The sequence below is a fragment of the Pinus tabuliformis genome, chromosome 5_1 (genome assembly GCF_031772625.1).
Source record: "Pinus tabuliformis cultivar Carrire ecotype Pingquan chromosome 5_1, CPIR1, whole genome shotgun sequence".
NCBI lineage: Eukaryota > Viridiplantae > Streptophyta > Pinopsida > Pinales > Pinaceae > Pinus > Pinus tabuliformis.
In genome coordinates this window covers 388,344,711-388,371,156 of record NC_142305.1, presented here as the reverse complement: position 1 = coordinate 388,371,156, position 26,446 = coordinate 388,344,711, and the positions used below count along the sequence as shown (strand labels likewise).

Sequence of the window (26,446 nt, the reverse complement as noted above, 5' to 3'; positions counted from 1 at the left end):
ACGAAGTACCATTGAAGGATTCTCTCATTCATAGATGTAATACTATTATGCGACTTTTCTTTGTTCTTGGGTTGAGGAAAATTAAAAGACATGTGATGAAATATTGTTTTATTTTCTAAAGAAGAAAATAATAGTGAATGAGAATTTATGTTGGTATAATAAATCCTTTGAAAAATATGTTAAGAGGCTAACATGAGAGATGACCCCAGCGGTCATGAAAAAAGTTGAAATTAGTTATGCCTAAAGAGGCAAAATAAAAAAGGACGAAACAATCCTCCTTTTGTCTTTATCTTGAGCTTCTAAAAGAAAAAGCAGAAGAAAAATAAACGTCTCGGCAAAGAATACATACCACTATTATAAGTTATGAGGTTGGAGAGAAATACCATGCGGTGGAATCTATACTAGGTTGGGATATAAATACGGTGTCATGGAAGCCACAAGAGTGGGAGAAAAAGACTAGTAAACCCATGAAAGGGTTTCCAAGATGTAGCAAAAGGTTGTGGATGTAGAGAGTTGAAATTATCCTTCTTCATTTTTGTGAGGACTTTTCTTCCTCTCCCATAAACATCTCCATCTCTTCTATGACTAAGATCACATTGGTTATAGAATCCAACTCAACATGAATGGATGTACTTTTCCACGACCATTGATACTATAACTCACCATTTATTAAAATTTATAAACATAACTATAACACTCCCTCTCACCCATCATACTATCTCGAGCTCTTGAAGGTGTTATCTATGACTTAACCCAACCTCTAAAGTTTTTTATGAATATGGCTTAACCAAAAATCCTTCTTTTCCAGAGTCCGCAGAAATAAAATTTGATACCATGATCGCGTCTAGCTTGTCGAGGGCTTTCGAGAAATATAAATTCCATGTCAATCCGACTCTTGGATTGAAAGTTATGGCCAATTGAAGTTAGGTAAATTACTTAATGCCATGTGGCATCCACACGTAATTTAAATGGCTTTGCGATGTCTGCACAAATGATTCTGCCTCACATCATACCACCAAGGATGAGGTTCCAAGGTGTTACCACCAACCACGACCAAGTGATTTTAAACATGGGGAGTATTCGGTTTTAGACCTCGCCCCCCTCGTTAACTCCCAATACACCAGGCGGACCTCATCATGAACATGGATCGTTGATCGGTATTGTGCCCCTATTGAACCTTCAAAAAATAGCTCTCCGTTAAATGAGAGACCCACAACGAGGGTTTCCATGTTGAAAACCCCCCTTTAAAGCCATAGTGCACTAGGGGGAACTAGGATGGTAGTGGGTCATTGAGTAGTATATGTATTTAAAACACTGTACTACATCAATTTTAGTATACATCTCACTTACATTATGTCATTTTCATAAACATAAGTACAAGTCATTTAAACATAATAGATAAAATATAACTACCTCTTATTATATATAGTTCATTTTAAATAAATTTATATATATATTTAATTAAAAAACGAAAAATTATAATAAACTTATATTTTATTGTACAACTTCAAATTTTAAAATTAAATTTCCCACACTACACTGTAAATTTAGAGAAGTTCATATCCATTAAACATCAAATTTCAATATATTTAAATTAAATTAAATAACGCGTTTTTGCATAAAGTAATATTATAATAGTTTTTCATAAATTCATATTATATAATTATAATATATATGAAAGCTATATTATATTGTTGTGTATAATATATTTTTATAATATCAATAAAATTAAGATAAAATTTAGAATTTTGTGTTTATTATAAAAACTAAAAGTTGAAAATTACAATGAATTTTAAAAACACCAAATAAAATAAATTTTGCAATCTTATAGATATTATATTTTAATATATTACGAAAGGTTACAAGTTAAAAATTTCAATTAATCTTAAATTACAACATTACATTATTATGACAAATGTATATAAAATCATGTTGTGTGTTTTATATATAAATATTAAGAATTAAAAAACACATGAATAACTAAAGTATCAATTTTTCGTATTTCAAAGAATTTTAATCTCAATCGAGTTGTTGATGGAGGAAATGAATGAGTATGGGATAGACGAAGCAATTAAGAGAGATGACTTGGTGGCCATCCTTTGCCCCACGAGAGAAAGAAAGAAAGAAGAAAATTGAGAGAAAGAAAGAACAAGAATACATGAAAGAAGCAAATTGAGTGCAAGAAACCGGAGTCGCGGCAAAAGAATTTAAGAACGGAAATTCACTTGCCAATGTGGATCCTCCACTTGCTAATGAGGATTCCCTGAATGCAAAGCACGTTCGTAGAGAAACAACAAACCCTCGTGGAAAATGGATTACCTCTTGAAACTAGAAGGAGTATTGTTGAAAATGAAAATTATGGATGGATGAGAAAGATTTGAAGAAAAAGACCGTGCATTTAACGAAGAACTACCAAGTGGAATTTGGAGAAAATGTGGTTTGGATTCAAGTTGGGAAGAAAGGAAAACATTTTTCTCCAAGAAATACAAGAATTCATTAGATACCAAAATAGAAATACAAGGGAAAATGGAATGTAAATATGTTGGTATTTTGGTGGTTTTTTGGAAAATATTTACTTGGAAAGGGATTGAAGTTTTTGTTTGATGGGGAACTAGTTTGAGGGTTTGGGCTATGGTCAATCTCAAAAGCATAAGGAAGATTGGAATATATAAAGGTTTTGTCCTTGCAATATGGATTTTTTTAATACAAATGTCTATCCGTTCTATTTAAAAAAATAAATAAATTCAATTATAAACTACAAATTATATTTAAAAAAATTGGGGGATATCTAAATGGAGGCACCCTACTAAGCATGACCACTTGCTCAACATCACATGCCTTGTAAGGAGAACACAAATTAAAACTCTCGAGGAGGCCAAAAGGATAAATTAATCTACCACAACACATTAGAACATAGTAACAAAAGATTAGATGGAAAACCTTGGGTAGGATAGGGCTTCAAACAATTTCCAACAAGCACTAGTGGGTAACCCCAACTACTCCTAAACTTTGTACTACACAGTGGACTGAATCCAATAAAATCAAGACATAGAAATGTGAGCACAAAAAGGATCATTAAATGCACTAACTCCAAACTTGAAGAGCTAGAGGGGAAACTACAATACCAAACACCAACTCTAGAAGAATCCACAATGTCTGATGACAAGTCTCATTGACACACTCAAAGTAACCCATTAATTGGCCATCTCTAGCCCCAAACTACTAATCCATACACTAGTCCAAAGCACAAACAAAACCAAACGATTGGCACAAGCTCAAAAAGTCAAAAAGAAATTCCTAGTGGCTACATGAAATTTGTTTTGCACAAACCCCTAGATTAAAGACCTGAGAAATAATCCCACCTACTAGGAAGGAAGTATGTAACCCATCATAAAATCCATTGACAAAGACAAGAGTGAAGACTTTCCATATTCTTCAACTTAATAAGAAATGCTCAAATGTTTGGTGAATAGGGTGCGTTGGGCACCCCACAAACCCTCTTGAATTGAAATATGAAGCAATGGGGAGGTGAGCTAGCCTCCCAACCTTATGGCTACTCTTGATATCCACCTCCGTTAGGGGATGAAACAATGGTCATTAATATGTATAAACAAATAATTTTAATTAAAAGAAACAAATTATATATTTATTATATCTAAACATTTCATGAAAATGGGAAAGTATTGGGGAAAGCATCGCTGAATATGAATTTTAAAATTATAGAATTAAATGCCTCACAATTAAATACATTTTATTTTGTTTTACAAGTAACTCCCCCACACATCAAATTTCAATGTCTTTAAATTATTTTAAAATACACAAATTGTACACACATTTATTCAACTTAATTTAAAACACATATAATATGGCATACAAAACTCACAACTTAATTAATTAAAAGTTTAAACATTTCAATAAAAATTCACACATTTTTTTATTATAAAAAAATATGGTCAAATATACAATATAAACATATAATATCATACAAACAAAATACATATTTTTTAAATGTTCATGTCTCTCAAAAATCAAATTTCCAAGTACTTACATTAATTTAAACTATTGTAAAACCCAAAGTGTTAATTTATTATATCTAAATATTTCATGAAAAAATAGGAAACTATTAGGGTAATCATAACTCAATATGCAATTTAAAATTATAGAATTAAATGTCATACAATCAAATGCATTTTATTTTTTTACAAGGCACTCCCCAAAGCATCAAATTTCAATGTATTTCTCAATTGATGTTTCAAGTAATAAAAGAAATAGCAAAACCAACCCATGGTATGACAAAGATTGTAAAAGTGCGGGGAGAGAAATTAAGGAAGTTGTTGATGAATCTCTTAAAATTGGCAAAATAAAAATATACAAAGCCCTAACTAAAAGGAAAAAAAGGTATTATATTCGTAAAAGACAATAGAATCTCTTACACCTCTCTAAGGTAGCTCCTAAGAAATTCTGAAGGTAAATTCTAACTAGGAAAACTAAAGATGATAATATAATTGCTTTGCACGACTCGAATTCCTATCTTAAGAATCTTTATGTATCTCCAAATGTCATGGATAGCTTTGAAATCGTGTTCACAATGAAAGAAGTTTTCTCATTAGAAGATATTGATTTTGGGGTTAATCACTTGGCTAATGGGAAAGCTAAGGACATTGAAGGTTAACATGCGGAAATCTTAAAAATTGGAGGTCCTATCCTCATCCCCCACATTCACGAGATTTCCAATCAAGCGGTTAATCAAGGATTCCCTAAACCATGGACTCAAAGCCTCATTATCGCTATTTTTAAAACTGGGGAAACAAATAACCCTTCTAATTATCGAACAATTATGATCAACCCTATCCTAGCCAATTTATATGGTATTATTTTGGAAAGGAAGTTGAGCATATGGCTTGAAAGTGAAGGTAAGTGGGCTAAAGGCCAAGCGGGTTTTAGAAAGCAGCATTCAACAATAGACCACCTCGTTATGCTTAGGATCATTGTGGAGGAATACAGCAATGATAAATCCAATCTCTTTTGTTGCTTTGTGGACATTAGAAAGGCTTTCGATATGGTTCCTAGAAACAACCTTTGGAATAGATTAGAAGAGCAAAAGGTTCCTTTTGAGTTGAGAGCTATCACTATAAGGTTATACGAGAATCTAATTGCTGAGTTAAAGAGCAATGAGGGGTGGTCGAAAGATATTAAGTGTAATATCAGAGTTAAACAAGGTTGCCCCCTCTCCCCTACCCTATTTGGCATTCACATCAACAAGCTAAAAGGTTGTTTACAAGAAGCAGGATGTGCTAGCATGATCTTAGCTGGGATAGTCATCATCCTTCTTCTCTACGCTGACGATATTGTTCCTCTCGCAAGGTGCTCATCTGATAATGATAAGCAACTTATACTTCTTAAGGATTTCTTCTCTAGCATGGGTATGATTGTTAACACTGACAACACAAAGTTATGATTATCAAATCCAAGAAGGACACTTACGCTAATTTTATGTATGACAATAGTAACTTGGAGGAAGTGTCTTCCTACAAGTACCTAGGAATTGATATTCATCACAAGCTCAACTGGAACTATAGCATTGAGAAAAGGATTAATGGGGGGTGGAAAGCTTATTTTGGTCTTGAAAATAATTGTTAAACGACAAACCTCGTAATGTGGGATAGAAATAAGTTCCTATTTGAAACTTTAGTCACTCCGGTTATCTTATATGGACGTGAGGTTTGGGGTTGTAGCGTCTCTAGAGAATCCTGGAGAAAGATTGAGCAAATCAAGAAATGTTTTATAATGTATAACCTCAAAATTAAAGGCAACACACCCTATCCTATTCTCCCTATAGAAGTGGATTTTTCCCCTATCGAGAGCCTAGCTATGACTAGGCTTCTATTGTACAAGCACAAACTCAATAAAATAGGAGACCATAGACTTCCTAAGATAGATTTAAATTCTAGCCAAAACCAGATAAGGCTCAAACGAGGTTGGTATAAAGACATGAGGGCCTCGTTAAACCATTGGGAGATCGACAAGAATGTTGCATTGCAAAACATTAATAACATTAAAAATATTGTTACTTCTAAGTTCAAAGAAAAAATGTGGTGTGAAAAATATTTATCAACTAAATGAAAATTAAGATATTATAAGGAGGTCATCAACCCCACCCTAGAATATCAAAAGTATCTCTGTGTTTTAACTAGCTCAAATAAGAAAATTAATATACCCAAGATTAGAACGAACTCTCATGAGCTCCATAGTGAAACAGGTCGTCCTAAAACACCATGGATGGAATTGTTCTGCCATCTCCATATTTGTGAGAATACACACATCGAGAATGAAAATCACATCCTTTTAGAGCGCCCTGCGTACAACCACATTAGATCTCAGTTTCAAAATCTTTGTTGCAATACTGACCTTCCTAGCATTTTACAATGTCGAAATTACAGTGACCTCGGGAGGCTTCTCTCCAAGCCTGTTGAGCATAAGAATAAAATATTAAATCAAACTAAATAATTCATTCTTTAGGTCTGATAGACCAAAGTTTGGTCTCAGTGGACGTTAACCATCAACATCATCATCATCATTATTTTAAAAAACACAAATCCTACACACTCTATTCAAATTAATTCAAAATACATATAATATAACATACAAAAATCACATTACAATAAATTAAAACTTAATTTTTTTTTATTTTTTTTTATAGACAAATATATTTTAATATACAATGTAAAATCATAATATCATACAAATAGAGTACAAATCTTTTAAATGTTCACATGTCTCAAAAATCAAATTTCCAAGTACTCACATTATTTTAAAATATTGTAAAACACACAGTGCTAATTTATTATATCTAAACTTTTTCTTTGCACATACTCCCCCAAGACATCAAATTTCAATGTATTTAAATTATTTTAAAATACCCAAATTTTAAATTGGAATTAATTCAAAATACATAGAAGATGTCATACAAAAATGGGAGAGAATTAATTCAAACATTTCAAGGAAAAATCAAACATATTTTTTTATTATAAAACATATAGTTTAATATACAATATAAAGCTATAATATCATACAAACACAATACACATTTTTTAAATGTTAAGTCTCTAAAATATCAAATTTCCAAATACTTACATTATTTTAAACTATTGTAAAACAAACAGTGGTGTAAAAATTTCATGAAAAAATGAAACTATTGGGGAAAGGGGAAAGGATACTCGAATATGCAATTTAAAATTATAGAATTAAATGTGGTACAATCAAATACAATTATTTATTTATTTTTTACAAGTCACTCCCCCAAAACATCAAATTTCAATGTATTTAAATTATTTTAAAATACACAAATTTTACACATGTATTCAAATTAATTCAAAATGCATATAATATCCCATACAAAGATAACAACACAATAATTAAAAATTTAACATTTAAAAAAAATATCACATTTTCTTTTATAAACAAATATAGTTTAATATACAATATAAAATTGTAATACCATACAAACACAAATACACATTTTCTTTTTAAATGTCCATATCTCTCAAACATCAAGTGCTTACATTATATTAAACTATTGTAAAACACACTCTTAAGTGGATATGTAGATATGCAATTTAAAACTATAAAATTAAATTTTTAACAAGTCACTCCCCCGAACATCAAATTTCAATGTATTTTAATTATTTTAAAATGCACAAATTTCACATATCTATTCAAATTAACTCAAAATATATATAATATACCATACAAGTGGATATTTATTTTCATATGGTTAAAGATTTTGGAATCCTACACGCTGGCACCAGGTGAGGCGGTTCATCACTCTTATGAAATTTGAAATGTGGTCATTGAGGCTGAAATCAAAATTCACCAACATCTCCCCAGCCACACTCTCTCTCTCTCTCTCTCTCTCTCTCTCTCTCTCTCTCTCTCTCTCTCTCTCTCTCTCTATATATATATATATATATATATATATATATATATATATATATATATATATATATATATCATAAAGTTAAAAAATATAATGTACTATATAAAGTGGTTGATTTAATAGAATAGCTTAATATTATATTGGTGCACTTCATGGTTTTCTAGAGACTAGAGTATACTAGGAATATTTGTTTGCATATCAAGTTTATCTCCCACTAGTCAATTCCAACTAGTCAATATGTTTCTTTTACAAATGCCAAAAAATATTACCAGCAAACTAACTTGTTCTCTATCAATATCACTAAAAATGCTAACAAGTTGCAATTGATCCAATAATTTAACCATGTTTTAAGACGAACCTTTACTACATAACCTTGTGGTTTTCCTCTCTCCCTTTCATCACCTTATCTTTGAAGACACCACCTCATATATCTCACATGAAAATGAAATAGCATATATAGCCATCTCCGTGCATTTACAACATCTATATTATTTTTGTACAAACTTAGAAGACAAAATATTAGAAAAGGCATACATCCAATACCTACAACTCTTTCTAGATATAAATTCCTTTGTTTTCCTTCCAATCATCCACCAATCCCACTATAATATTATTCCTCTCACTCCTTACATCTTCCACATACTTTTCCATGGAAATAAGTATAGCATGGTGGCCTTTGACTCCAAGCCATGTTATTCCCTGATCACATTGGAAAAAAGAAACATAATATTAATTCCTACATTGCTCACTCATTGCTAGGCTCTTGTGAAACATCAATTTTTGTCTTCTTTCAAACATATTGCTTGTTTTCAATAATTCTAATAGCATCCACACCAATACCTATTTTATCATTGATACACATTCTCTTTCCTCGGTAACACTAACAAGCACCATGACTCAATGCCTCTTTTCAAAGGATTTTGTACAAATGTGTAATCTCTATTTTATGTTCTTGAGTTTTTGTTTGGGATGGAATACAATAAATCACATGCATACCATGATGCCTCACCTATATACCTCTCCTAGAAAATATTTCTAAACTATGGTATTGGGGGAAATCACTCCCTTTTCTAAAACCGAGAATAATATGCGTTTTGATGGGCTAAAATATATTATTTGATGCGGGAGCATCCAGCCCAAAAAGGAAATTTTGTAAATAATAGACATAGGGTTCATACAGTTGTGGAAGTAGTTTAATATTTAGGCTTTTATTAGATATTTTCAAAATAAATAAATAAAACTAGGAGAGCTTTTAGGCACAAAAGGAATGGATGTGGACCATTAAGTGATAAGGAAAGCTTTTCTATTTTAGAACAAGGGAAAAAGACAGAATAAAGCTGAAGGGATGTTTTTGCCATATGTATGCATTGCATGAGCTTTAGTTGAGTGATTTTAGGATTTGTAGATCATGCTAAGTTTAATAAATTAGGAAGCCTCAAAGGCATTGTGGGTGTGTGAGGAATGAGTGTGAGGAGTGAGCAAGGGTTCTCCTTGGGAGTCTTCGGGCAGTTTGTAAAAGGGCCATCGATTTGCCTATCTGGCCATGAATAGAACTTTTGTGAATGCTTGTTTTATGTATATATGAGTATGTTAATTCAGTTCTGTATGAACATGATTGCCGTAATGAATTATGAGATATGGTTCTGTGCATGATGGCAGAAATCGATGTTATATAATGTGAAATTGCATGGGTGGCTAATGTTTCCTATTTGTTTTCTCATGCGCACATGCTGTGGAATGATTCTTGAAATAGTTGCCTTTCGTTTGATGCATACTGGCTTAAAGTCGCAGTTATGCGTAGGCTCTGGTTTTTTAAGAATTCCTGAATTGTAGATTGAGATTCTCAACTGACAGATGGTGCTATTTTTCCAACACGAAATTACTGTGTGTGAATTACAAAGTTTCGAAATTGAAAGCAATTATATATGACTTGTGACAAAAGTATACAGACAGCGTCGTCTGTTCAAAAGGTAGGAGCGATTGATACATATATACGAGTTGTCCATGGTAATTTGGTGCCGTATCTACATACGAGCCTGTGTGTAGAATAAGGGACGGCCATAACCAGCGCCTTATCAAAGCAAGACGAGGCAATATAGGTTGAACGCATGAACTGTTAGATGATGACGGGTTTCAACAGTTAATTAAGGTGAATGTACACAGCTATTATTCCTTGAAGATCTGCGCCCATACCAAAGATAGACAGCGGATGGCGTAAGTGGAAGTATATATATTGTATGCATTTGAAGGTTCATTACTCATAGGCCTGTTGCATGTTTAAATTGCCGAGGAGGCGGTATTGTTATAAAAAGGTTCTATAAACCGGTTGAGCGTGTGCTCAATTTACAAACCGTGACTGCTCTATATATATATATGACTTCCGTTGCGTAGGTGGGCTGAAGGCGAGGTAGATAGCAACCTTTTCGGCCGAGATGTGTAACGCTATATGATATAGCGTAGATATATATATATATATATATATATATATATACATATATTGTGTGTATGTTCGCCTATTGGATATCACTGTTAAGACTTTGCCAAAAAGCCACTGGTTGCAATAAGCAGATGAAGTTTAAAGGTAAGGCGCACTCTTTGATTGAGTCCAGCCCATATATATTTTGAGATTGCTTATGGGAATGTCCGAAGTATTTAAGTTGTGAATTGGATTTAATTCCAAGCATGGGTTTTGTAAATCATGAGATTACAACGCCATGAAACAAGCTTTTATATGCATGGTGATCGGAGGATCCTGGTAGAAGCGGCCTGGGAGCAGCCTGGGCTGCATCAGGTGGTATCAGAGCTAGAATGCTCAACTGAAGATGTTTGTTTTTTTTTAGAACTGAAGTGGGATGAATGATTTTTAATCTGATATGCAAACTACACAAGTGAACAGGATTGCGGAAGAGGAAAGAAGACAAGATCATGCAAGATCTTAAGAGGTGAGATTATTTTTCTGATTTGAAATTTATAAATGAAGTTTATGGTTGCAGAGACGGTGGCAGTGAACCTGGCATTCAGCTGAAGGCTGGATAGGGAGGACAATTGCAGTGAAGAAGAAGAAGAAGGTGAGTTGAAGAGATATCCTAGAGAGAGCAGAGGAGTGGTCAAGAGGTTCCAGAGGCAGTGAACCAGTACTTACCAAAAGACTGAGTGAGGAGAGCTCGGTGAGGTAAGTTGCAGCAAGAGAGGTTGCTGTTGGAGAGGCTAGTACAACTCATGGTGAATAGAAAACTTACGAGGAAGCAGTCTGCCAGAGGCAGAGAGAGTTTTTCTAGAGGAAGAAGAGGTTCAGAGAAATGCCACAGAGATGAAATGACTGCAGAGGTTCGAAAAAGAGAGATTGCAGAGATAAAGGTACAATTGCAGGTACTAGAAAAATGGCTACAAGAGTGGGGAAATCGGAAAGGAAAATGGATCTTTCCACTGAAGGGAAAGAGAGTGATTTGACGACAGTTGCAAAGGAGGTTGAGGCGAATTGTGATTGCCTTGTTGAAAAAAGGACTTAGAGTTCTTGCGCCAGAGTTGGAGTTTGAAATTCCCACATGCAGATATATTAAAAGAAAAATGTTGAAGGAAGCAGTCAAGACTGAAAAGTCTTGTGGTTTTAAAACTAATGAATTGTGTATGTTTGCAGGTACAATACAGGAAGATGAGCAAATTTTGAAGTTTGTTCAAGAAGAGTTGAATCTGAAGACTGTTCAGATCGATGCTGAGATAACAAGATCACAGGAGGAAATGAAGACAGAGGAGAAGATCATTGATGATTTCTTGAGTTATTGGGCAAATCCAGATCAGATGGATAATGTAAAACCATGTATTTTTGTAGCTGACAATTGTGATGTGATTACAGGTTTTACTGAGGAGGATGTGCAACCTTGTGCGACTGTTACAGTACAAGAGGAAGCTCGTATGGATGCAGAAGAAGTGGATCAGTCTATAGCACGAATAAGTGAAGCAACAGTTGAGTCTGTTAAAACTGGAAGTTTATGTATGAATGCAGGTGATGATGATATGCTTCAACAATGCTACAGAGAAATTGCATTATTAGAATATTTGTTGGAGAATCCAGAGTATGACAAGGAGATTGTAGCAGATGAAAGAGTTCAGTATAGTGAACGAGAGGAGAAAGACATCATGGAAACAGATGGTATGAGAGAAAGACTGGTTGATAGCCTTGAGAGTTCTTTAGAGAATTCTTTGGGCAGAGAGAATCAGCATACTGATGTGCTAATTGGGATGGAACAGCATACTGAGATGCTGGCAGAGGGAAGTAAGGCACTGATGCCTTGTAATTTTAATTTTAACATGTGTTCTGTGAATGCAGGTATGGTCGCTGGTGCTGAGAAACATTTGACTCAGCTCAACAGTCAATTGAAGGGAAAAGAAGTTCTCTGTTCCAGAAGGCAAGAGGGGGTGGATGATCGGGTGGCAGTCAGAACAGAGACCAGCATAGAAGCAAGAAATCAACAGCTTGAAGATTTATTGGACAAGGAAATTGAATTAATCAGAAGAATCATGCTGAAAGTGTCTTAGAAAAAGACATCAGCAAAGAAGAGAAGTAGCAGAAGCAGCAAGAGGAAGACAACAGAAGATTGCAAGAGTACAGCTAGTGGAGCAAAGCAACATAAAGTGTGGAGACCTGGAGAAGAACAACAGACAGAAGCAGCGGCAAATGGAAAATTACAGTACAAGATATGGGATCCAGGCAAACATAGAGCTAAACACATGATCAGGAGATCATGAAAATTTTCTACCTTGGGAGTATGATGCGGGAGCATCCAGCCCAAAAAGGAAATTATTGTAAATAATAGACATAGGGTTCATACAGTTGTGGAATTAGTTTAATATTTAGGGTTTTATTAGATATTTTCAAAATAAATAAATAAAACTAGGAGAGCTTTTAGGCACAAAAGGAATGGATGTGGACCATTAAGTGATAAGGAAATCTTTTCTATTTTAGAACAAGGGAAAAAGATAGAATAAAGCTGAAGGGATGCTTTTGCCATATGTATGCATTGCATGAGCTTTAGTTGAGTGATTTTAGGATTTTTAGATCATGCTAAGTTTAATAAATTAGGAAGCCTCAAAGGCATTGGGGGTGTGTGAGGAGTGAGTGTGAGGAGTGAGCAAGGGTTCTCCTTGGGAGCCTTCGGGCAGTTTGTAAAAGGGCCATCGATTTGCCTATCTGGCCATGAATAGAACTTTTGTGAATGCTTGTTTTATGTATATATGAGTATGTTAATTCAGTTCTGTATGAACATGATTGCCGTAATGAATTATGAGATATGGTTCTGTGCATGATGGCAGAAATCGATGTTATATAATGTGAAATTGCATGGGTGGCTAATGGTTCCTATTTGTTTTCTCATGCGCACATGCTGTGGAATGATTCTTGAAATAGTTGCCTTTCGTTTGATGCATACTGGCTTAAAGTCGCAGTTATGCGTAGGCTCTGGTTTTTTAAGAATTCCTGAATTGTAGATTGAGATTCTCAACGGACAGATGGTGCTATTTTTCCAACACGAAATTACTGTGTGTGAATTACAAAGTTTCGAAATTGAAAGAAATTATATATGACCTGTGACAAAAGTATACAGACAACATCGTCAGTTCGAAAGGTAGGAGCGATTGATACATATATACGAGTTGTCCATGGTAATTTGGTGCCATATCTACATACGAGCCTGTGTGTAGAATAAGGGACGGCCATAACCAGCGCCTTATCAAAGCAAGACGAGGCAATATAGATTGAACGCATGAACTGTTAGATGATGACGGGTCTCAACAGTTAATTAAGGTGAATGTACACAACTATTATTCCTTGAATATCTGCGCCCATACCAAAGATAGACAGCGGATGGCGTAAGTGGAAGTATATATATTGTATGCATTTGAAGGTTCATTACTCATAGGCCTGTTGCATGTTTAAATTGCTGAGGAGGTGGTATTGTTATAAAAAGGTTCTATAAACCGGTTGAGCGTGTGCTCAATTTACAAACCGTGACTGCTCTATATATATATATGACTTCCGTTGCGTAGGTGGGCTGAAGGCGTGGTAGCCAGCAATGTTTTCGGCCGAGATGTGTAACGCTATATGATATAGCGTAGAGATATATATATACATATATTGTGTGTATGTTCGCCTATTGGATATCGCTGTTAAGACTTTGCCAAAAAGCCACTGGTTGCAATAAGAAGATGAAGTTTAAAGGTAAGGCACACTCTTTGATTGAGTCCAGCCCATATATATTTTGAGATTGCTTATGGGAATGTCTGAAGTATTTAAGTTGTGAATTGGATTTAATTCCAAGCATGGGTTTTGTAAATCATGAGATTACAACGCCATGAAACAAGCTTTTATATGCATGGTGATCGGAGGATCCTGGTAGAAGCGGCTTGGGAGCAGCCTGGGCTGCATCATTATTTCTATTGGCAAAAAATTGGGTCTCCCTCTTCTCTACAAGAGTGGATCCATTTCCTTAGAAATTATATGCCAACCTCAATCACATGACTTTATGAATGTCACAATAAAACTCCATTATGTTCTTCCACACATTGTGAGCTAACTCCTTAATTTTGTCTTAGTAGAGTTGGGACAAAGGCTATCTGAAGGATTCTAACATTCACTCAATGCATTGGAGAATTTTGAACAAACTTATCATCTTTTGAGAAGTCGAGATATAGCACATGTCCATCAATATTGCATTTTCTGCACCTACCTACAAAGAATTGTTTCAGAGCATTCCTCAAACAATATTCATTCAAGGAATAATGGGAGGATACTAACCGCCTTGCTATATTTGCTTTCATTTATAGCACGCCTCGTCGGCCATACTTGGGAACGATGTTTACATTCTTAATATTGCTATGGAGGGTGACAAAATATCAATAAGAAATTATGATACATATGACATGAATATTGTCTTCCTTCTCTTCCTTCTCTCAAGTCGTCCACACACTAGGTCTCTTTGTCGATATTTTCCACATCTCTATCGAGTGGTTATCTTAGATCTCAACACTCCCCTATCATTTCTCATGGTCACAAATTTTAACAAAATAATTTTTATGTTATATCAAAGTTTAAAAATTCAATGTGTGTTCAAACTAATAAGCCAAATAAACAAAACAGAGATAAACTATGAACCTTGAAAAGACCTCGAGGTTACTCTATTGAACATAATCACTACACAAAATGACGCGACCGCATTGAGAGGTATGCATCATCCTCTCTAAGGATGTCTCTAGTTACTTTTATAAGTTAGTGCCTCTTTTCTCAATCTTTGGTGATTTATAGAGCTTGGTCGAAGAGACTCTCTCTCTCTCTCTCTCTTTGAGTTACTTCCCATGTGTTCCAACTCGCTTCAGTTACGTGTTTGTGTAAGGACCCAACCCGCATTTATAAATTTTTAACCAACTCGCTTCAGTTACATGTTCATGTATGGACCCAACACGCATTTATAAATTTTTTACCAACTATTCTTCTTGCATGCAAGTTTTTGTTGCACTTCATGTTTTTCTAAACGCATGCATGCACTTGGAATATTTGTTTGGATCTCCAACACCTTGGTTCAATTTTCAACATCTTCGTCCAATATTCTTCTTGAAGCATCTATACTTCGCTAGATAACAATTAGAGTAGTGAATTACAACAAAGTTTCTTCTTACACATTCGTTGACTAATCTCAACGTGATTCCTTTACAAATGTGAGAAAAAATTCAAAGTGAAAACAACATGTTCACTAACAATATCATTGAAAATGCTAAGAATTTTCATTTAATCCAACAATCTAACAATGTTTTCAAAGGAAACTTCATATATAATGTTGTGCATTTATTATATAGCATGTAATTTTCTATAAGTCCCATTTTTCATCTCCTTATCTCTAAAACAACAAGTCGTTTATTTCATATGGAAGTTTAAGAGCACGTAGAGCAATCTCTCCACATCTACAACATTTGGATTTCTTTTGTACAAACTTACAAGACAAAATATTAAAAAAGGTACACATCCAATAAGTAAAACTCTTTCTAGAGATAAACGCCTCTCTCTTTCCTCCCATCATCAATCAATCATGCTAAAATATTTGTGTCCATGCTTCTTGCGTTCCAACATGAGTTTCTATGGAATATATTATAACATGGTAGAGTTTGATTCAAGGATAGGGAATTCCCTAACCACATTGGAAAGAAAGAGTGTGGAATTAAGAGTTATTCTTCCTGTATTGCTTGTAGTTTCCTCCGCTATTGTGAAAATTTTTATTTTTTCTTCCTTCGGAAATAATATTTGTTTTAGATAACTCTATTAGCATCCATAACTATAGCAATTTGATCATTGATACAGATTATCTTTCGTGCAGATACCGTCTTAGAACTAACAATCACCATGACTCAATGGGTCTTTTCAAAGGGTTTTGTACAAATGTGTAATCTCTATTTTGTATTTTTGGGTTTTAATCTGGGGTGAAATAACAAAAATCATACGCACGAGATGATTCCTTGCCTCTCTCTGACTCCTAGAAAGCATTTCTAAACTATGGCAGTGGAGGCAAATCACTTAGTTTTCTAAATCGAGGTATATGATTTTTTTATGGGATATAAGACATTATTTTGGTTGGAAATAACTCGGGTCTCCCTATTCTATCCAAGGGTTGTGCCGCTTTCTCGAAAATCATATCCCTCCAAAGTATTCATCATCGGCATGATCACATCAATGTCTTTGTGGAGCTCCACAAGAATCCTATCCAGAAGGGTTCCAACCTCAATTTCATCACTTTGTAAACAAAAATAAAACTCCATTAACTTCTTCCACAGAATATTAACTAACTCACTAATGTCGTCTTTGTAGAGTTGGGACAAAGGCTCATTGAAGGATTCTAGCATTCACAGATGTAATACTATTATGCGACTTTTCTTTGTTCTTGGGTTGAGGAAAATTAAAAGACATGTGATGAAATATTGTTTTATTTTCTAAAAAAGAAAATAATAGTGAATGAGAATTTATGTTGGTATAATAAATCCTTTGAAAAATATGTTAAGAGGCTAACATGAAAGATTGACCCCAACGGTCACGAAAAAAATTGAAATTAGTTATGCCTAAAGAGGCAAAATAAAAAAGGACGAAACAATCCTCCTTTTGTCTTTATCTTGAGATTCTAAAAGAAAAAGCAGAAGAAAAATAAACGTCTCGGCAAAGAATACATACCACTATTATAAGTTATGAGGTTGGAGAGAAATACCGTGTAGTGGAATCTATACTAGGTTGGGATATAAATACAGTGTCATGGAAGCCACAAGAGTGGGAGAAAAAGACTAGTAAACCCATGAAAGGGTTTCCAAGATGCTGCAAAAGGTTGTGGATGTAGAGAGTTGAAATTATCCTTCTTCATTTGTGTGAGGACTTTTCTTCCTCTCCCATAAACATCTCCATCTCTTATATGACTAAGATCACATTGGTTATAGAATCCAACTCAACATGAATGGATGTACTTTTCCATGGCCATTGATACTATAACTCACCATTTATTAAAATTTATAAACATAACTATAAAACTCCCTCTCACCCATCATACTATCTCGAGCTCTTGAAGGTGTTATCTATGACTTAACCCAACCTCTAAAGTTTTTTATGAATATGGCTTAATAAAAAATCCTTCTTTTCCAGAGTCTGCAGAAATAAAATTTGATACCATGATCGCGTCTAGCTTGTCGAGGGCTTTCGAGAAATATAAATTCCATGTCAATCCGACTCTTGGATTGAAAGTTATGGCCAATTGAAGTTAGGTCAATTACTTAATGCCATGTGGCATCCACACGTAATTTAAATGGATTTGCGATGTCTGCACAAATGATTCTGCCTCACATCATACCACCAAGAATGAGGTTCCAAGGTGTTACCACCAAACACGACCAAGTGATTTCAAACATGGGGAGTATGCGGTTTTAGACCTCGCCCCCCTCGTTAACTCCCAATACACCAGGTGGACCTCATCATGAACATGGATCGTTGATCGGTATTGTGCCCCTATTGAACCTTCAAAAAATAGCTCCCCGTTAAACGAGAGACCCACAACGAGGGTTTCCATGTTGAACACCCCCCTTTAAAGCCTTAGCGTACTAGGGGGAACTAGGATGGTAGTGGGTCATTGAGTAGTATATGTATTTAAAACACTGTACTACATCAATTTTACTATACATCTCACTTACATTATCTCATTTTCATAAACATAAGTACAAGTCATTTAAACATAATAGATAAAATATAACTACCTCTTATTATATATAGTTCATTTTAAATATATATATATATATATATATATATATATATATTTAATTAAAAAACTAAAAATTATAATAAACTTATATTTTATTGTACAACTTAAAATTTTAAAATTAAATATCCCACACTACACTGTAAATTTAGAGAAGTTCATATCCATTAAACATCAAATTTCAATATATTTAAATTAAATTAAATAACGCGTTTTTGCATAAAGTAATATTATAATAGTTTTTCATAAATTCATATTATTTAATTATAATATATATGAAAGGTATATTATATTGTTGTGTATAATATATTTTTATAATATCAATAAAATTAAGGTAAAATTTAGAATTTTGTGTTTATTATAAAAACTAAAAGTTGAAAATTACAATGAATTTTAAAAACACAACAAATAAAATAAATTTAGCAATCTTATAGATATTATATTTTAATATATTACGAAAGGTTACAAGTTAAAAATTTCAATTAATCTTAAATTACAACATTACATTATTATGACAAATGTATATAAAATCATGTTGTGTGTTTTATATATAAATATTAAGAATTAAAAACACATGAATAACTAAAATATCAATTTTTCGTATTTCAAAGAATTTTAATCTCAATCGAGTTGTTGATGGAGGAAATGAATGAGTATGGGATAGACGAAGCAATTAAGAGAGATGACTTGGTGGCCATCCTTTGCCCCACGCCTTTGCGTCATGACAAATGGATTTGATTATGTCAGATTTCAAGAGACCTCCAACACTAGTGTCATTGGTTTTTGGTAGAATTCTGGTTTGTTTCATGGTAAATATTTGGGTTGGGCTCCTTCACTAGTAGTGGAATGGAGGGTTTGAATTTGGATTCCTCTTTACATGTCAAAATTTATTGTTTGTTTCATGGTAAATATTTGGGTTGGGCAACTTGACGAGTAGTGGAAGGGAGGGTTTGAATTTTATTGATTTTCTTAAATGACAAATAACACTATGTTTAAAATTTTGCACTCCAAGAGTGGTACTTTGATAACAAATTAACCCTTCACCAATAATTTTTTCCTTTAAATATTTTCCTTATATTTAGAAAATTTCAAGGAAAAAAACAAAATGAACATAACAGTGAAATTAGTTATTAAATCTTATTGTTTCATTATAATTAATAATTATCACATATTTTCTATTTTAAAATCTATTTTTATGTCATTTTTTCTAGTAATGAAGTTAATAATCAAATTTAAATTAATTGTAAAGATTAAAAGTACTTGATTATAAGTCTTGTTCAAAAAGATTATAGCCAGTATCTGATAACAAAGACTGCGCAATGGGCCCTATTTTTTCAATCTTGTTATCATTTTAAGATTAAAACAAATCATAAGAATGACTAATTGATTTTAAATTAAAGATTATTTTGACATAGAGTAGAAGAGAAGTAAAGAAACTATACAACCTAAAGTGATTTGTTGTGAGTTGGCTTAGGTAAAGAAGGATAGTGGCTGATTTTAGACTAAAATATGCCACCTTATATACAAGTATGCAACCATTAACCATGAAGTCCACCATCAACAATCATTACTTTACCAACATTGTGTTTAATAAGATCATTAGTTAATGGTCTTACGATCTATAGGTATTATAAAAATCATGGCATTATGGGACTTCGGAGTTCTTAGGGCTAATGGTTTCATACTTGCTTAGAAGGTAAGAGGAGTTGAAGTTGAACTCTTCTAGCAAAAAATATAAACACATATATTTAAGGAGGTTTACAACACATAATTTTTAACTCAATTAAGTTTCCTTAGTCATTCTACAATTGAATGGGAATTGCGATAACAAAATCATGCAAAATTGAATTATTATGGTAATTTTAATCTCATTATTTAAATGATTCTAATCCTACATATAAAATTAATTAATTTGATTAAAATATGTGGAAAATTGAGTTTTCTTTTCCATGGGAAAGGTTTCAGTTCTCTTTCAGTGGATCGCTTTGACATAAGATATATGGATTGTGGTTTTTAATTAATTTTTAAAAGTCCACATAATTAATTTATGTTGTGAGGACCTACAAGAAATTTTTCTATGCAGATTTACATGCTTCCAAGCTTCCCCTCCCAATGATTTATGCATTTGAACCCAAGAATTGTTTTCTCCAATTATGTTTTCAAACCCAAAACAATCTCTCTCTCTCTCTCTATATATATATATATATGTGTGTGTGTGTGTGTGTGTGTGTGTGTGTGTGTGTGTGCGTGTGTGTAGATATATATATATATATATATATATATATATATATATATATATATATATATATATATATATATATATAGACACACACACACACACACACATATATAATTGAGAAGCGAGAGAAGTATTCATCTAATCATGAAAAAGAGAGAAGAATATAAATTTTTTATAATGTCTAATATAATCATGTACATGTAAGATGAATCAATGCTAATATAATACACACATTACATATGTTATCTCCTCTATTCTATGTATCACATATGAGGATGTAATCTTCTTTTAATAAAAGCACAATTCCATTTGAAAACCAAGGATTATTGAGTAAAAAGTCTTATTTGTTAAGGGATCATATTTTAGAAGTTTTGTATATGGTTTTTCTTGCAAAGGATGTGGATAACATCTCTCATATCGAAACTTGGTGCTTTCGTCATAGAAATATACACTTCTATTGCTAGCCTCTACAACTACATAAACAATCCTACAAAACCCCACCTCTGCCTCTATTTTTAATTTTTAATTTTATTTATTTTTTTTCAAAAATGAGCACAAGAAGCATTTTGATCTTTCAAATGGTTGTGTAAGTGGCACAATTCAAATAAATAAAAGGTTTGAGTTGATAAAACCTTGTTGCATCTCCATCAATTTCTAAAGCTAAAATAAATATTCGATCATCAACTTTCAGTAGGCCCCATAGAATAATATATGTCATATGAATACATGAGACATGAAGTCTCACAATCTCACATCAAAAAATACCTATTTAAACCCCATTTTGACATGAATCTCCATAAGTTTTTGAGCTAAAAGTTGTATACATAGAATTCGCAATGTGTCAATATGCATGTCAAACATAGATTTTGATGCTTTTAAGATACATCAATGACCAATTCCAGTGTGACCTTACACCTCCTCCAATCCTTTTAATGGATTATATTTCATAGGTGACTATACTCTAGAATTACAATATACACATATTATGGAAAAATGAGGAGAGCTCTTATCCAAAGCCTAATAGTCCATAATAACATGTAGCATCCTCTCATAGAAAGTTTTTTTCTGATGCAAAAGGGAGAAATGAGTGGGAAAGTTGGATTCGAGATATAGTGCAAACAAAGAGTAGAGGGAATGAGTACATGCATGCATTCAACCTCTATTGGAAAATTGAATTACTTTGGGGTTGGGCACTCTTGGATGATCACGAAACAAGGAGGGATCTACTATAGATGTTGGATCATATGAATGCTCAACTCATGCATCACAATTGAAATTTGAAAGCGATCACTAACAGGTAAGCAAGAATATAAAGACATATTGGGATTCCAACACAAACCCTAAGTTCACTCGCTACACGAGAATATCATATTCCCAAAGAAAGATTGAACTACAATCCTGCTCCCTGAGTTTATGGTATTTGTTTATGGTAAGTATGAAATTCCTCTTTATAGTGTTCATGGACATGATAGGATAGAGCAACTTTTTGATGTTTTTGAGTTTAAGTCTCGTTATGTTAGATAGTGTCGATCACTCATGGTCTTCTATAGGGACCAATTTTAGGTATGGTCTGGTTTCCTTGGCAAAAGACCGGAATGACATATGTCTTTTGGTGTAAATTTTATATTTTGTGGTAATAACATTAATCCTTGAAAAACAAAAACAAAAAAAAATCGTGATTTTTGCACATATATAACTATAGAAAAATGTGGATTTTTACATCAATCATATCACTGCTATACATGCATTTAAAATATTGTACCACATCAATTTACCATACATCTCATTTACTTCATCCTTTTTTCATAAACACAAGTAAATAAAAGGAATTCAAACATAAGTAGATAAAATAAAACTACCTCTTCTTATATATACTTTTACGTTAAATAGGTTATATAGAATATATATTTTACATAACATAAAATCACACAAATAGAATAAAATAACTGTTTTTTTAACTTATCATGGAAATAAAAAAGAATTCATCATTATCATATATTAAAAAATTAAATTAAATTATATATTATAATTTTTATATTTAAATATTTGATAGAAAACTGTTAGCCTCACTCTCTTAAAAACCAATAATAAATCCAATTAAATAAATAAAATCATGAGAATTCCTTAAACCAAGGATTCTAGTTTGGATGAGAGATTCTCTCCAACTAGCTCTCCTAAATTAGTGTGTAAGTTGAGAAAATGTCTCAACCAAGTGAGTCTAAGATAGACACACTATCTTAAGACCACTTGCTCATGTATTTAAATGTATTATTAAATTATTTGAATAAGAGAAAATTACATGAGCATGAGAGACCACATGATGGCTCTTTGCCTTTTCTGCCAATTTGTCTTTTGTGTGTTGCTGCTTTGATTATTGTGTGTTAATTTGTTGTTAGTGTTTAATATGGCTCAGTGGTTTCTACATGTGGTATCAGAGCAGAGTTGTTTTCTTGAATAAAGGCGAGGTTCAAAACTGGAAATTGGCAGGGATTCTTGCCTGGAATTAAAGAGGGCAAAACCCTTTGACATCTTTGTAGGTGTGCTTTGATGTTTTTTAATCGTGTCAAATGAGTCTACATGAATAAATTACGTGTGCACTGTCGAAGTTGGATCTACATGTGGACGGGCTTCAATGACTCAAAGGAAGGCGATGAAAGAGATTTGAAAATTTTATACTCCGTACATAAATAGAATAAATAAGATAATGTGTGACTATTTAGATTCCTTCTACGTGAATTTTGTTTCCCGTGTGCAAATGTGTTTGATTTGACCCCCTTTGATTTACGAGTTTTCTGCAACAATTCATCAACAGTAATACCATTAACTCCCATTTTTCCAAGAGCAGCCCACAAGTTCTCCTCGCTGAAATGTCGGTAAGGGCAACCATGGTGATCTCCTACACCAGGTGTTGACATAATTACTTTTTGACAAGAATAAGGACTATAATCCTTTCTCTTCCCTTTCTTCCCATAATTGTGGTGCATACAAAGAGGAATGGAGTTGTTTGCCAAGTTGTCTATGTCCTTCAGTGAAATCTCAGTATTATCATTTGTCTTTAAGTAGTCAGGTCCCAAATACCACGTACCCAATGTCCCAACAATAGGTGTCAACGGGTCATTCTCTTTTTCAGCAATCATTGAAGCCCATTTTCTGTTTGTTAGAACAAGTTCTTTTGATAAACGACTTCTGAACTAACCAACCACAATGGCTGCAAGTTGCCTCATGGGAATAAATGCATGACCATTTTTCAAGAATACTTGACGACCAGAAACAAGCTCAGGAACTTCCTCAAAGGGAACCTTATAAAATATGCTCTTGGCATTAGGAAGAGGCTGGTTAAGTGAGCGTGCAACTTGATCCAACTTATCTTTCATTGTCTCAAACTCTGGATTTGTAATTGCTCTGTAAGGGAGCTTACATTCTTCCATGAACATCCTCTAGGCATCTAGGGCTTCCATATGAAAATGATGACAGAAAAAGTAGTCTCCATCTGCAAGAACCATCTCCGAAGCTCTTCTGTTCTGCAGTATACCAAGCGCAACACAAAATGGGATATAATATCTGTATTGATCATGTCAGCTACATTTGGAGTTCGCATGTGCTTTCTCCACAACTCGCTCACCAAGCTTTCCAGTTCTTTCGATTTTTCACCACGTGACAACGCATCTTCGAGACCCTTAAGAACTCTGAGACGATCCTCGCAAACAAATTCGACAACAATATATGTATTTTTGCAGGGGTCTAATCTGAAAGACCCAGGTTCAATTCTTTGCTTCTTCAAACAAAGTTCAAGTAGTAACAGCAGCTTCAGCTAGCTTCCATGGTGTAAACTGTTCAATAGTAACAACAGAGTTGTTTAACGTTATTGCAGGTATATATATAACTATACATTTTATTAGGGTGATAAGATGGCAGAGTAATAAGTGCCTTTGGAAGGATGATTGGTAATAAGGAATGACGAGTGAATTTTTTGTTTTTGGAGTGATAAGGTAAATTTATTTTTGTATTTGGAGAGATAAGTGAATATTTTTATTTTTAGATGGTTAAGTCAGTTTTTTGAAGACAATTTGATGTGAAGGAGTTCTCATTCTGTGCTTGAGACACCTCACTGAAGACATTGTCATGATGATGTATCTTGAAGGTTAATAAAAACATATCTCTTTGTGGTGATCGTGTCCTAGATCCGCCCAAAATTGAATAAGGGGATCATAGATACACTCTATGTCATGAATGTGCTTGCATGATTTGAGTTGAATTTGTTAAACACTCTCTTTATTATGCTTAAACAAAACAGGTCATCAATCAAGCTCCTGAAATCGAAGCTCCCATAATCAATTAAGTTCATAAGTACAAAGTGTCACATCATCAACTTGATAAGATGATCTTCCAAGCAAGAAAATTTCACATCATGTAATCAAAGAAATCAAGTTAAGGATGCTACAAAAATCAATCATTTCAAGCCAAGACAACATTTTGACATCAACATTTAATCAATCTGACATCTCTATCAACAACTTTTGCAACAATTCAAAAGCAATTTTTTGGCAATTCCACTTGCAACATTTCTTTAAAAGCTCAATACAAAACTGTAACTTGTAAATCATAATTTGTAAGTTGGATTGTAATCAAAGTCACATTAAATTGAATTGTCTGGGTGCATTCGCAGTTGTAACCAACACCCTCATTTGATTTGTTACGGTGCATACATTAAGTCAAGTCAGTTGTTACTTGAACATTGAATTTATCATTTGTCATTTGGGTGGATTTTCAACAGTGTTCGACACCCTTCCTTTTTTAAAATCCGCACATTCAGTGAGTATATTCAAGAAATAACAAAGTGTCAGTAATCAATCAAGCAAGTTCAAGGAAGCATCATTCAAACAATCAAAGCAAGCGAGCATGAGAGCAAGCAAGTGTGAATTCAAACAATTAATTGTTAAAACAAGATCAAGCGAGCGTGCAACAATCAACCAAACATCAAGCGATCATCATCAAGCGAGCGTGAAATCAAGAGTTCAAGCAACCAAGTTATAAAATTCAAGTGTTTAAGGCATTAGCTTTCAGCAACAGTACAAGCGAGCCTGAATTCAAAGTAAGCAAGGCAACATGGTGACACACATTTAGTTGTCCCAAATTCTTCACAATTTAATGTTATCATGAGCTAGTGACATGGTGCAGATCAGCAAAACCACTATTGCTGACATTCAAGTGCATATTAAACATGCACATGAAATGATTGAGTTCCTTTAAATGGAGTCGCAACTGCAGAGAATTGAGTTGTAAGAGAAGCGTGTTGCTTCCAAGCCTTTTTCAGATATAGCTGATCATTTGACTTCATTCATCCAACCAACTTCAGGTGTTGAAGTTGTTCCAGTTCAACATTCTTCCAAACCCATCATCAAGCCATGGGAAGAAATTCAAAGTAATCTAAATCGACATGGATTAGGATATGACAAAGATGAAAACAAATTGCATATCCCTGATTATTCTAAGTCGATCAAGTTCATCAGTGCAGGATTTCTTGATCCAATTCAATCAACAAGCCATGAGAAAGTTGCAGATAAATAGACATGTGTACAAACTGAAGTTGCATACAAATAGAAATTCAAACAAACTCAAGTTGCAAACAAACTGACATGTTCTCATTGTCAAAGAACCGATCATCTGGAAGATTAGTGTTTTGATCTCCATCCTTGTCACCGTTGTTGCTAGCAGAATCACTCATCAGAGAAATGTTGCAAACAAGACCAACCTGCTAGATTAAAGATCGATTATTCATGGATTGATCCATGGGAATGGTCATCCACATCCAGACGGCTGTACAAGTTTTACAATCTGATTCACTCCCACATATTGCAGCCAACAGTCAAATGATGATGGTACTCTTGTGCAGTTGAATGGGGGAGTACAATAGTGAAACTCTCCTACACCTAAAGGGGGTCAGTTAAGAATTCAGATATAATTTGAAGAAGATTGTCTATCCTTTCAGCTAACAAAGGG

The 26,446-nt window shown here is 33.6% G+C and overlaps 1 pseudogene; it reads right to left on the bottom strand.

The window, feature by feature from the left end:
* Nucleotides 1–14,265: 14,265 nt before the first annotated feature.
* On the bottom strand, nucleotides 14,266–26,171 carry LOC149165081 (putative DNA primase large subunit pseudogene; annotated as a pseudogene).
* Between the last annotated feature and the right edge of the window lie 275 nt (nucleotides 26,172–26,446).